This window comes from Zosterops lateralis (genome assembly GCF_965231275.1).
Source record: "Zosterops lateralis genome assembly, chromosome: 1".
Classification (NCBI taxonomy): Eukaryota; Metazoa; Chordata; class Aves; order Passeriformes; family Zosteropidae; genus Zosterops; species Zosterops lateralis.
In genome coordinates, this window is record NC_139762.1 from 731,619 (window position 1) to 742,963 (window position 11,345).

Sequence of the window (11,345 nt, forward strand, 5' to 3'; positions counted from 1 at the left end):
GGATTCCTCATCCCACAGGAGAACTGGAAAAGGGGCTGAGGAGCTCAAGGATGATCCAAGGCTTTCCCAGCTGGAGCAGGTTTTATCACAAAGGGGGCACCAGGCAGCCCCAGCAGGGCCCGAGGCAGTGGAGCAGGAAAGGGCTGCCCCTTTTATTGTCCCGGGATAAACTGGCATCAAACAAATTCCAGTGTCCCTTTTATTATCCCGGGATAAACTGGCATCAAACCAACTCCAGTGTCCCTTTTATTGTCCCGGGATAAACTGGCATCAAACCAACTCCAGTGTCCCTTTTATTGTCCCGGGATAAATTGGAATCAAACCAACTCCAGTGTCCCTTTTATTATCCCGGGATAAACTGGCATCAAACCAACTCCAGTGTCCCTTTTATTGTCCCGGGATAAATTGGCATCAAACCAACTCCAGTGTCCCTTTTATTGTCCCGGGATAAACTGGCATCAAACCAACTCCAGAGTGGCAGCTCAAAATAAACACGAGCTAAGCCGGGGAAATCTCATCCCCAGGACACTGTCCCTGTCCCGTGGGTGACACAACCAGCAGATAAATCTTGGAAAGAGCCAGTCGTGAGACACTGCCGGGCAAAACCAGAGATTCCCTGGCTGCAGGAGCCCCTCACACCTGCAGTGTCCAGCAGAGTGGTCTGGGCATTCCTGGGAGGCTCAGGAAGGACGGGGACCTGGAGAGGAGAGCTGGGAGCCTGTCCTGGAATGTGGGAGCCTGTCCTGGAATGTGGGAGCCTGCCTTGAAATGTGGGATCCTGCCTTGAAATGTGGGATCCTGCCCTGGGACATGGGATCCTGCCCCTGGGACACGGGATCCAGCCCCGGGACACGGGATCCTCCCCTGGGACACGGGATCCTGCCCTGGGACACGGGATCCTGCCCTGGGACACGGGATCCCCCTCTGGGACACGGGATCCTGCCCTGGGACACGGGATCCTGCCCCTGGGACACGGGATCCCCCTCTGGGACACGGGATCCTGCCCCGGGACACGGGATCCTGCCCCTGGGACACGGGATCCAGCCCCGGGACACGGGATCCAGCCCCGGGACACGGGATCCCGCCCCGGGACACGGGATCCCCCTCTGGGACACGGGATCCCCCTCTGGGACACGGGATCCTGCCCTGGGACACGGGATCCCCCTCTGGGACACGGGATCCTGCCCTGGGACACGGGATCCCGCCCTGGGACACGGGATCCCCCTCTGGGACACGGGATCCCCCTCTGGAACACGGGATCCCCCTCTGGGACACGGGATCCTGCCCTGGGACACGGGATCCTGCCCCTGGGACACGGGATCCCCCTCTGGGACACGGGATCCCCCTCTGGGACACGGGATCCTGCCCCTGGGACACGGGATCCTGCCCCGGGACACGGGATCCCCCTCTGGGACACGGGATCCCGCCCTGGGACACGGGATCCCCCTCTGGGACATGGGATCCTGCCCCGGGACACGGGATCCTGCCCCGGGACACGGGATCCTGCCCCGGGACACGGGATCCCCCTCTGGGACATGGGATCCTCCCCTGGGACACGGGATCCTGCCCTGGGACACGGGATCCTGCCCTGGGACACGGGATCCTGCCCTGGGACACGGGATCCTCCCATGGGACACGGGATCCTGCCCCTGGGACACGGGATCCTGCCCTGGGACACGGGATCCTGCCCTGGGACACGGGATCCTGCCCTGGGACACGGGATCCTGCCCTGGGACACGGGATCCCGCCCCGGGACACGGGATCCCGCCCCGGGACACGGGATCCCCCTCTGGGACACGGGATCCTCCCCTGGGACACGGGATCCTGCCCCGGGACACGGGATCCCCCTCTGGGACACGGGATCCTGCCCTGGGACACGGGATCCCGCCCTGGGACACGGGATCCTGCCCTGGGACACGGGATCCTGCCCCGGGACACGGGATCCTCCCATGGGACACGGGATCCTGCCCCTGGGACACGGGATCCTGCCCTGGGACACGGGATCCTGCCCCGGGACACGGGATCCCCCTCTGGGACACGGGATCCTGCCCTGGGACACGGGATCCCGCCCTGGGACACGGGATCCTGCCCTGGGACACGGGATCCCGCCCTGGGACACGGGATCCCGCCCCGGGACACGGGATCCCGCCCCGGGACACGTCCTTATGCAACGCATCCCACGTGGTTCCCCGGATTAATCTCCTCCTCTTTGTTTATCGATGCAGCCGCCGCTCCACAAGTGGCCGGGGAATCACTTTCTCCTAAAAATACCCGAGACTGATGCAAGAGCCCCGTGCGGTTACAGCCGCACAAAGCCCAGCTGGGCAATGCCCCCGTGCCCTGTCCTGGCCCCACAGCCCAGCCCAGAGCCGGGCACAGGCACAGGGATTCCATGGGTCCTTTACTCCAGGCTGGAGCTTTGTGCAAACAGCTTGCCCAGCACAGACTTGCAACACTCTTCCCTTTTTACTACAAGTAGTATTTCTACTCATGCCCTTTTCTAACCCTCTCTGCCAGATCAGGGTCAGCATCTCAGTTCAAGCCTCTTGTTGGGAGTATAAAATATGATTTTGGATCATCTGCCTGGACTTGTCCAAAGTCTGGAAGTCCAACAGCAGAAGGATGTGGAGCTGCTGGAGTGAGTCCAGAAGAGAGAGCTGGAGCCCCTCTGCTCTGGGAGAGCTGGGAATGTTCCCCTGGAGAGGAGAAGCTCCAGGGAGAGCTGAAAGTACCTAAAGGGGCTCCCAGGAGAGCTGGAGAGGGACTGGGGACAAGGGCTGGAGGGACAGGACACAGGGAATGGCTCCCACTGCCCAGGGCAGGGCTGGATGGGAGATTGGGAAGGAGAAGAAGCTGTGGCTGCTCAGCCCTTGGAAGTGCCCAAGGCCACGGCTTGGAGCTGGGACAGTGGGAGGTGTCCCTGCCATGGCAGGGGATGGGACAACATGGGATTCAAGGACCTGTCCAACCCAAACCACAATTCCCCAGTTCTGTGTCATTCATGAAATGGGAACTTGGTCTGACCTGTCTGTGCCATTCCTGGGGTTCCAGCACTGGTAACTTGGTCTGATCTGTGCCATTCCTGATGTCCCCAGCACTGGTAACTTGGTCTGATCTGTGCCATTCCTGGGAATTCCCAGCACTGGTAACTTGGTCTGATCTGTGCCATTCCTGGGGTTCCAGCACTGGTAACTTGGTCTGATCAATCCCCATTCCTGGGGTTCCAGCACTGGTAACTTGGTCTGATCAATCCCCATTCCTGGGAATTCCCAGCACTGGTAACTTGGTCTGATCTGTGCCATTCCTGGGGTTCATCCCAGCACTGGTAATCTTGCCTGATCTGTGCCATTTCTGGGGTCCCAGCACTGGTAATCTTGCCTGATTTGTGCCATTCCTGGGGTTCTCAGCATTGCTGACATTATGGACAAGCAATAAAGAGCCCAGCCCACCCTGACTGCCCAGCACAGCCCGTGGATGACCCAAACTCCATCTGAATCCCTGGGCACAGCCAGGCCAGCTCTGTGAGCACCACACCTGCCCTGAAGGGACACAGCATTCCTCCCCTTGCCTGCACTCAAGGCCCTTCTCCCACTGCAGTTACCTGTGATTTTCAGGAGTGCAGTTACTGCCACATCCCAGTCAGCTCCTCCAGTAGAAGGAAGAATTCCAGGCCAAGCAATCCAGCTCACACATCCACACAAAGACAGGCAGGGAGCCCCAGCACCAGGTCAGCTCCAGCCTGGGAATAAACCCAGGAGCCAAAGGGAGATCCAGAACAAGATGGAGCAAACACAAGCTGGGCTCAAGTTTAATATGAGGATCAGCAGGGGCAGTGACCTTGAGGCCCAGGGGAGGTGCAAAGGGCAGGAAGGTCAGTGACCTGTGGGGAAAATGGGCTGGTCATTGGGGTCCCACAACCAATGGGGACAGGGGGAAAGGAGAATCCAGGGGCCAGGGGAGGAACCAGGGCAAGGCACCACTGGGGGGGAGTTCTCTGTGATTCTGTGCTTTGCCCTGCCAAGGCCACACCTGGGGATTGTGTCCAGGGGCTGCAGGGACTCCAATCAGCCAGGCCAGGCATGGCCAGGGACACCCAGCACAGGGACAGGGCACAGGGACAGCCCGGACACAGGGACAGCCCGGGGACACAGGGACAGCCTGGGGACACAGGGACAGCCTGGGGACACAGGGACAGGACACAGGGACAGCCCGGACACAGGGACAGCCTGGGGACACAGGGACAGCCCGGACACAGGGCTGGGGGCTCTGCCTCACTCAGAGCACAACAAGTTCTGCTCCAATAATTCCCAACAGGTGTTTATCCAATTTGCTCTTAAAGCAGGCACAGAAATGCCCACAGGTCTCAGGTGTCGCACAGGGTTTGGTAACGTTTTTACCTCCCTGCTGTTTAACCCCTTCTGTTCCCAGTGGGCACAGACAGCCCCAGGAATGGCACTTGGAACTGTGGAATTGCTGAGGAGAAGCCCTTGGAGCCCAACTGCTCCCACTGTGCTGCCAAAGCCACCAGCACCAATTTTCATCTCCAAACTTTCACTCCTTTTTCCCACATCCACAGGAAGTCACCAGGTTCCTTTAATTAGGGATTACACCTCATCAATTACCCTTGTGCCTGCAGCTGGTTATTTCTGCTTGAATCTCAACCTCACCACTGGCCTTCCTCATCACCAGCCCGTTTTCAAGCCACATTTAATTGCTCAAACCCATTTCTCACTCCTGAGTCACCCATGCAGCCTTTCCCTGCTTTATGTTGAATCTGCACAGTCTGTTCTGCCACAAAAGTGATGAGTGAGACCCCAGAGCCCCTCTCAGTCCATCCAGGCCCATTAACGAGGCTGTTTCTGCTGCTCTAAATCCATTTATCTCACCACATTCTTACCCATCACAGACTGGCACCTTCTCAGGCTTTGGCTTTGCTTTAATTGCACCTACTCTTGTTTGGATTAAAAAAATCAAACTTTAGAGGATTCATGACCACAGCTGCTTTTCTGCAGGCAGAAAAAACCCTGGTTATCTCATCCCAGAAAGAGCAAACTCACCTTGCCAAGCAGCACCAGCTATTTTCCTGTACCTCACCAGGTGTTTTTTGACCATTTCCCACTTACTTTAGGATTTTGGGATGACTCCTACTCCCCATTCTCTTTGCCCCCCTCTTTCACCCACACCCACAGCTCGCTCTGCTCCAGGTTTCAAAAGCATCACTGACTTTCCACGTCTCAAAATTCACCTCCCTAAAGCTCCTCAGGTGTTTTTTAGCCCCTGCTTTGAGCACACAGACAGAAATTCCTCCCTGCAAAGCTGCTCTTCTTTTTTGTAGCCTGGCACCACTCACCAAGAGTCAAAAGGTGCTCAACACTCCAGTTTTGGGGATGCCAGACATAAAGTTTTCCTCTCTGTTCTTTCCTTCACCACCTCCCTGCAATGAGGACATTCCCAGAGTAATTGTGAGTTTCTTGATGGGCTCTGACAGTCAGGTTTGATTTTTATTTTATCTTCATCCTCCCTTCGTGGCCTTGCTGCTCTTCAAATGAGGAACAGAAACACCTCTGGGTTTGAATGACCCTCACTGTGCTGAAAACAAGGATAAAGCAGCACTTGAAGTGCCCAATTCTGCTTTTGGGAGGCAAAGTTTACCTGGGAAGCACCAGAGTTATTCACCATCCCAACACCCCCAGTGGAGATTCATCCCTTTCCTCACCTCAGCTCTGACTGAGCACAACTCCTGCCCTGTTTTTATTCTCCTCTCCCTGCAGAGGACACATTTCCTGGCTCAAAACTCTCCTTCAGAAACACAAATCACCATTGGTGGTTAATAATCAATATTAGGAAATAAAACCCAAACTAAACCAAACCTGCTCAATGTAGGCAAACACATCCTGTCTGTATAGTTGGGTGTTTATTTCTGAAACAGATAAATTCAAAATTCAAATTCAGGTTTGAATGCCTGAAATGCATCTTCTCTGCAGCTCCTCTTTAAGGGATGTGTAAGGGACTAAAGAGAGATGTTTCCATGCCAGGTCCCTGCTCCAGCCCCAGGAGCAGCTTCCCAAAACCCTGCCCAGGTAAACCACATCATAAACCCTCTAAACTGAATTTTGCCTTTTCCAAACCCACAACCAACAGGCTCCCTTTGCCTCCTAGAAGAAAATCCCTCCAAAAAAAAAAAAAACCCCTCAGAAATATCATTTGACACAAACCCCATAATTCTGATTATTTATCCATGAAATAAAAACCAAAAATTCAGATATAACCCTTAGCACATATTCCCCTCCATGGTTCTGACAAAAGGGACACAAACATCATAATTCTGATCATTTACCCATGAAATAAAAACAAAAAGTTCAGATATAACCCTCAGCCTGTATTCCCCTGCATGGTTCTGACAAAAGGGACACAAACCACATAATTCTGATTATTTACCCATAAAATAAAAACCAAAACTTCAGATATAACCCTCAGCACATATTCCCCTGCATGGTTCTGACAAAAGGGACACAAACCCCATAATTCTGATTATTTACCCATTAAATAAAAACCCAAAAATTCATATATAACACCTCCAGCACCACACAGAATTAAACATTTTCCTTTCCAATCATCACCAATTAGGAAGCCAAACTCAGGAAATCACTGAATTCTTTCTTCCCAAAATTCCTCTGTGAGGCAGCAAATCCCCAAAGTCTGACTGGGACATTGTCCTTTGTAAACAAACCAACTATTATTCCTTTATCACAATTCTCCATACAGGATTAATTCAGATTTAAGAGCTGCAGTCCTGCTCCCCCTCCCCACTGCCCACCACGCTTTCAATCCAGCTGAAATTATTCTTTTCCCGGGAGGAGAATTTTACTTTTTCCCCACTTATGCCAAAAGGGGAATAATTTTTTGGCATAACTGGGTTTTTAAGCTGAGGACATGAATGAAAATATTCCCTCAATTCCCTGTTCTGGTACCTTGGATTGAGCAATAACACTCCTAGAGCACAGAATTCCTTAGATTTTTTTTTTTTACCCTTTAATGCACTGCACAAGGGGGAGAGAGGGATTCAAAGGCTGGAAAGAATTCCCAAAATCAGGATCTGCTGCTCCTCCTCGCCTACTACACTCCACCACAGGCAGGTAATGCTATTTTTGTTCTTCGAGCTGTACCTGTTCTACTTTTAAAATTCCCATCAGACTGGGAAAAAAAGAAAAAAAGAAAAAAAGAAAAAAAAAAGAAAAAAAAGAGAAAAAGAGAAAAAGAGAAAAAGAGAAAAAGAGAAAAAGAGAAAAAGAGAAAAAGAGAAAAAGAGAAAAAGAGAAAAAGAGAAAAAGAGAAAAAGAGAAAAAGAGAAAAAGAGAAAAAGAGAAAAAGAGAAAAAGAGAAAAAGAGAAAAAGAAAAAAAGAAAAAAAGAAAAAAAGAAAAAAAGAAAAAAAGAAAAAAAGAAAAAAAGAAAAAAAGAAAAAAAGAAAAAAAGAAAAAAAGAAAAAAAAGGAGCTTTTGCTGCTTAATGATCCAAACTCTGACGCCAGACAGGCCCAGCAACCCCCTGAGTGAAAACAGAGTTGAGTAACTCAGTGAGAGCCTGATTCATTCATTCATCACAGGATTCTGACACGTAAAATACTATTTTAATGCTCCCGAGACAAACCCTGATTGTTCTTGGCTCTTTTGGGATGATTTGAATCGTGATTGGAAAAATAAAACCACACTGGGTTGTACCTGGAAACACAGAGCTGTGCTGTAGTGGTGTGGGTTTGGTTTTATCAGTTTTATCTATATATTTGTTCCTTGTTTTGGATTATATTTTATAAGTTGTAATGGTTTGCCCCATGTCCCCCATGTCCCACCCTCATCGGTTTTACCCCAACCCCAGTTATGTGTCAATCAGAAGTTCTCCAGCCCCTGGGCCTTGTCTGTCACTTTGGGGTCTCTCCCAAAACTCTGCAAAGTTCCAGTGAGGACCCCAAGTGATGGGACAAGACTTCAGCTGTCTCCCCACCCGAGTTATTGATTTGTTACACTGTGTGTCATTGACCTGCAGAGCCAGACCCCCTTGGGCCCTGATTTGTCCCCAGTTAAACCCATCCCGAGTTCCTCCCCACAATAAAAAATGTTATATTTTATTTTTTCCCTTATTTTTCTTCCCCCGCTGTTTCTGCTGGGGCAGATCCCCTGATGAATAAAGCCTTTTTTTCCCTTGCTCTTTTTTCCCCACTGTTTCTGCTGAGGGGTGTCTGCTGGGGCAGATAAATAAATAAATTATGAATAAATCCAGCAGTTAAATTAACCCAGAACAGCCTCCCTCTTTTTTCCTGCTGTTGTTGCTTCACTCCTTCAAGCAAGACAAGAACTCCCAGGGATGGGTGAGGTTCATCCTGCCACCAGACCCTTTTACTGTCGAGGTTTTAGAGCAGAGAAAAGACACTCTTCACTGTTCCACAAATCCAGAGACACATCCCGGGGTGTTTTCCTCTCTCCCCAAGGCCGAGCAGTTTAATCTCCTTTCTGCATTACACAACAACTCGTGTAATCCCAAATTTCCCAGCCCGGTCCTGCCCTCGCAGCTCTGCTTTCACAAGGAGGGAGCTCTCGGCCCTTTTGAATGAAAAGAAACTTTAGATTTGCTTTTCAACAACCCGGAAAAACACGTGGGTGCCGCATTCAGGAAATTCTGGCACCAAAAGGCCAAAATCTTTCCGGAGAGTCTTTTTTCCTCGGGATTCTCTCGAATAAAACCTCAGAGCGGCCACGACATTCCTAAAGCTCCTCGCTCCTTGTGTTAAAGATAATTTAAAGATAATATTCAGGGACTCACAGGAGGAAATCGACTGCTAAATTGTGACCGAATTCCAAAGTTTAGCAGGATTAAAAGGAAGATAAAACTGCTGAAAGCAGAGTGGGGAGCCCAGAGAACCCGAGCAGCAACTCCAGGTGGTTCTGAAGGGCTCAGTGATCCAGCACAAACCTCAGGGATTATTTCCTTCCCAAACCTCATGGATTATTTCCTTCCCATCCCAAACCTCATGGATTATTTCCTTCCCATCCCAAACCTCACGGATTATTTCCTTCTCTTCCCAAACCTCATGGATTATTTCCTTCCCATCCCAAACCTCATGGATTATTTCCTTCCCCTCAAAAAACCTCATGGATTATTTCCTTCCCTTCCCAAACCTCATGGATTATTTCCTTCCCTTCCCAAACCTCATGGATTATTTCCTTCCCCTTCCAAACCTCATGGATTATTTTTTTCCCATCCCAAACCTCATGGATTATTTTTTTCCCCTCCCAAACCTCATGGATTATTTCCTTCCCCTGTCCCACCTCTCCCTTCACACATTCCATCATTTTAATCCTTCCCCATAAAACATTTCCTCCTGATCCTGCATCAACCCCTTCCCTCCTCTCCCCCTTTTTTTTCACTTTGTCCCAAAACTTTCTCTGTGGATTCCTGAATCTCGAGCAAATATTCCAAACACAGGTGATTGTCCTGAGGGCAGAAACTCCCAGGGCTGAGTCCCCAGAGAGACACGGCGGAAAAAAACCCTTCACTGCACCGACAAACAGCACGGAATAAAATAAAATAAAATAAAAATACTCCACATTCCCTTAAGGAATTCCTCACAAATCCCAGCCTAAATAAAGAGGGGGTGCCAAGGGGGCTGTGAGGGGAACCCGCCGTGAGGGGAAACTGAGGGGAAACTGAGGCACGGGAGGGGAAACTGAAGGGAAACTGAGGCACGGGAGGGGAAACTGAAGGGAAACTGAGGCACGGGAGGGGAAACTGAAGGGAAACTGAGGCACGGGAGGGGAAACTGAAGGGAAACTGAGGCACGAGAGGGGTGCTGAGGGGAAATTGAGGGACAGGAGGGGAAACTGAGGGGAAACTGAGGCACGGGAGCGGTGCTGAGGGGTTATTTCCACACCCGACGCCGCTGCCCCCGCCCGCCCGCCCCGGGCCCTCCTCACCTCACCGGGAAGCGGCTCCTTCCTCACCTCCGCCCTTTGACCCGGCCGCGGTTCTCGTGCTTCGTCGTTGTAGGGTTTTTTTGGGCCTTTTTTTTTTTTCTATTAAATGTAGGATGCGGTGGGGTTTCTGAGGTCTGACCCCGCGTTAATCCCGAGCTTTTCTGCCCGTTCCCGGCCCGGTTTCTCCCACCCCCTCCCGCCCTCCCCCCGCTGCCGCCGCCGCCGGGCCCCGAGCGCGCATGCGCAGCGCCGCACGTCGGCCACGCCCCCACCGTCGGGGTGGCCACGCCCATTGCCCATTTAGGCCACGCCCCCAAGAGGTTACTTACTCCCCAATACGGGCTGTATTTGCATGGCCACGCCCACAAACCACATTATATTTACATAGCCACGCCCCGATCCGCGAATTCCCCCTCTTTCCGCTGGACACGCCCACTGCCCCATCAGGCCACGCCCCCAAAGAGGGTAGTTAGGCCCCAATACGGGCTTTATTTGCATGGCCACGCCCACAAAACGCGAGCTGCGTCTATATTTGCATAACCACGCCCATATCCACAGATTCTCGCTCTCCGTTGGCCACGCCCCTTGCCCTCTCAGGCCACGCCCCCGGAAGCGGCGCGGAGGCGGCGGGAACACGTGGAGCGGGGAAAGGGCAGCACCGGGAACGGCCCCGCACCGGGAACGGCCCCGCACCGGGCAGGGCTGGGCAGGGCAGGGCAGGGCTGGGCAGGGCAGGGCAGGACCGGCACCCGGGCACGGCGGGGACGTGCGGAAGGCGCTGGGAGTCCTGAGGATCCCAGGAGGGCCAGGAGTTGTTGATGGCGGGGATTGAGCATGAGGAAGGCTGGAGCGGGCCGGGAGGGAGGACCTGGCACCGGGAGCGTGGCTCGGTGTAGGGGATGGGAGTGACTCTGATTCCCGGGAAGAGAAGTGGGCCAGGCACTGGGAGCACTGGGCACCCGCCATGGGGTGGTACCAAAGGCCAGGGATCTTTCCTTCCCCCCAGTAACACCCCTGTACTCTCCTGCCAGCACGGTGCTGCCATGGGGTGAGATGCTGCCAAACACATTCCCTTCTCCCTCATCTCCAGGGCCTGAGCACTCCCAAAAGAGCCTCTCCAGGGCCCTTCTCGCAGCTGTCAGGCTGATGCTTACCAGCAGTCCCTGCTGCCTGCAGTTTTTCCGATATAACACAGGGGATATAACACCAGGGCCCCAGCCCTGTGGGACCTCCCCCGCCTGCAGCTCCCTCGGCGCCCAGCGCTGAGCCCTCAGGCCAAGTCCCACCCAAGCCCTGAGCATTGCCCAAGCTCGGGCAGGCACACAAACACTGCCCTGCACACAAACACCGCCCGTGGCAGCAGCCCTGAGCACGCAGC

At 53.0% G+C, this 11,345-nt stretch overlaps 1 protein-coding gene across 1 annotated transcript in view; it reads right to left on the reverse strand.

The window, feature by feature from the left end:
- The window catches only part of SCAP (SREBF chaperone), a 62,884-nt gene extending 52,511 nt beyond the window's left edge, over positions 1 to 10,373 (reverse strand). Inside the window, exon 1 of the mRNA XM_083878910.1 lies at positions 9,968 to 10,373. The gene's annotated coding sequence lies outside the window, so the exon portion shown is untranslated. The remainder of the gene's footprint in view (positions 1 to 9,967) is intronic.
- Positions 10,374 to 11,345: the final 972 nt, after the last annotated feature.